Raw genomic sequence first — 2867 nt, forward strand, 5'->3', positions numbered from 1 at the left:
TTACCTACTTTCCAGGGGGCGGGGCTTCCATTAGAGCAGGTATTCTTAACCTGAGGTCCATGGACACCTTTTTTCAAAAAGAAACCAACCAACAAACGAATCAATAAATTAACCCCGTCGCTGTCCTCAGGTATCGGTACGTTCCAGCCGAGTAGAGGAGAAACTTCGTAATCAATAGCCCACTTCTAAGTACAAGAGAAATGAAAACGGAACCTGACTGGTGTTAACATCGGATTTATTTGTGAGTGTGTTCTCGTTTCAAACATGCAGTTGATTCCGGTTTTGTTACTGTCCACGGGCGAAGTTCTGTCACAACGTTTTCCAGAAGAAACATCAGCAACGATGACGGATCAACGAAAGGAAGCTCGAACAGCCGGCTTCGGGAGGGGCGGCAGGCCAGGCTCCCGGCCAGTCAGTAGAAGCAGACCGTGTGCAGGAAGGTCCTGCCGCTCTTCTCCTCAAACTCCTGCAGCAGCTCACTGATCTCATCGTCCAAGTCCAGCGACTTCTGCAAGCACTGGCACAGTTTACAGATGACGAACGCCCCCAGCGTGGCCTCTTCCTCGTTGTCCGGGATGTCCACGTTGATCACGTGCACCAGCTGGAAGGTCTCCTGCTCTCTGGCGTTCAGATCTTCCACGACGTAGTCGTACACTCTCTCGTCACAGGTGAGGATTAGGTCGAAGGGGTCGTTGCAGTCCTGGAACCTTTCGGGCCGAGGCTTGATTCGCTTGTTTCTGGCCAACATGTGCAAAATGCCCTTCCGCCTGTAGAAATCCTTGTCCTTGCTAACGAGATCGTCGTACATCTGCTCGTAGGTGGTGTGGTAGTCGTAAACGTTGGGCCTGTCAGGGGATGGTCCTGGGAGCTTCACGTGAGATCCTGTCCCGAAGGACCTGACCCGGAACCCCCTTTTGCCCAGGAAGTTGTGAGCCTCCATGCTCCGGTTCTGGTTGCTCCAGCACACGACGGCCACTCGCAGCGAGGGCAGCATGGCAACGGCTGCACCCTCCGAAGTCTGCAGTCGACGAGTGTCAACAGACAGGCTTGTCGCTGTCGCGTAACCAAGATGGAAGGTGCTATGACACTCGGATGCCGTGACGCCACAGGAGCGGTGCTGGTGACGTATGTCGTGGGGACGCGTGGCGCAGGCTGTGCACCATGTCCCCACGTTCTGCCCTTGTGGGCCCAGCGCGCCGGGGGCGGGCGGAGAGGCCCGCCACACGTGACCCGGCCTGCGAGCATGCGCTGCTCGGGGCCGCCTGGCGTGGCACATGCTCCTCGGAGGTGTCGCCTGCCACCTGCCGCCCGGGCCTGTGCCGCCTCCTCCGCGGACGCTCCGAGGAGAACCGTGCACTTCAGGAGGGAGAAAAAACCCTTACAGCTGTATTTGCTCTGATGTCTCACTGAAATGCAATGTTTCCTGAGTTTACTCTTCTAGGTGAAGAGCAGCGTGGTGGTAACCATGTCTACGAACTTCTACTGACTGGAAATCACAGGGGGTTTCGTGCCTTATGTCCCTGCTCGCGGATATCTCGAAACGTTTCTGCTCATCGGTACTTTGAAATTATAGCAGGTGTTAATCCCGCCAGCAAATCTTATTATTTAATGCACTAACGAAAAAGCACGTGTATTATTTATCATAACTTGATTTAGTTCGACTTGGAGGGTAGTAGTTTAGTGTAATTGGCTTCCTTTGTAAAGCCATCGATTCTGCTTTATGCACCTGAGAAGATTCTTCTGAGAAAGGATCCATGGGTTTCACCAAACGCCACGGAGGCCGGTCGCCAGGGCGTAAGCAGCTCTGCGCGAGGACTGAGCGTGGCCTTGCTCTGCCCGCTCCGTTCTCCCCAGCGGGACCGCCAGCCCCGCGCGGAGGGCGCTGCAGCGCCGCCTGGGAGCGAGCGGGGGGACCTCGCTAATGACAGGGTGCGCCATTAAGAAGCCTGCTTGGCCCAGCTCTGAATCCCCCCTCCGATGTATGCACAACACGAATAAAGAGAACACACTGACGGCAGCGGTCTGACTCCTGAATATCCCTTTCAAAACGGCAGAGGTGTCGGTTATTAGCTCCCCTCAGACGGCAACATACGGCTAAGTGACAGACCCTAATCCGTCATTTCGACCATGAACCTTGGGGGGTCTCTCCTGCCCTATGGGGGGCCCTCCGGGGGCGGATCTACGTCTTGCCCTCCGAGAGGCAGTGCAGAGGACAGTGTGGTAAAGGGTCTCTGACCCCGGGGGGGCTCGGGTCCAAATCTAGGCCTGGACACCTAATAGCTGAGTGACTCTGAGCAAATTACTGAAGCTCGGGATGCCTTGTTCCCTCATTCACGATTGTACTTTCCTTATTGGTCCTGGCAAGGACCGAGTGAGTTAAAACATGTGAAACAGGACAGGGCTTAGCACGTAGTGAGAACGGGGCGGGGGCGGGGTCGAGGGGGATCCTGTATTTTATAGCCCAGGTGTTTTTCAAAACGTTTAAAGCAGCTAAGTAGATTGTCCCTGCAGATAAAACACAAAGTCTGCAAGACGAAGGATTACCTTATTAGATTTTATGGAAAAGATATTTAACCCCCGGAAACACTACTAGGCCTCTGTCAAGGTTGTCCTCTCCCTTACCAGTAAGCTTTCTCTAACAGCGGGGAGACGGGGGTGGGAAGGGGTGGGGGTGCGGTGGGGGGGGGGGGTCATGGTGCTTTCAGGAGGCAGCACACAACAGAAACACAGGCCGTTATTGCTTATCAGTTGGAAGGTGGGAAACGTGGAAATGGGACCCTAGAGACAGTCTGTCCAGAAAGGAAGCTGACATGTTTCTATTGCTTTTAAGAAAGAAGCGAAATTTCATGGGAGAATTGGGTGTTTCC

At 54.4% G+C, this 2867-nt stretch overlaps 1 pseudogene; it reads right to left on the reverse strand.

Annotated features, from left to right (window-relative positions):
• Nucleotides 1–412: 412 nt before the first annotated feature.
• Nucleotides 413–1014, reverse strand: LOC105311455 (annotated as a pseudogene).
• Nucleotides 1015–2867: the final 1853 nt, after the last annotated feature.

Source organism: Pteropus vampyrus, unplaced genomic scaffold, assembly GCF_000151845.1.
Source record: "Pteropus vampyrus isolate Shadow unplaced genomic scaffold, Pvam_2.0 Scaffold1000004102, whole genome shotgun sequence".
In the NCBI taxonomy this organism is placed as follows: Eukaryota; Metazoa; Chordata; class Mammalia; order Chiroptera; family Pteropodidae; genus Pteropus; species Pteropus vampyrus.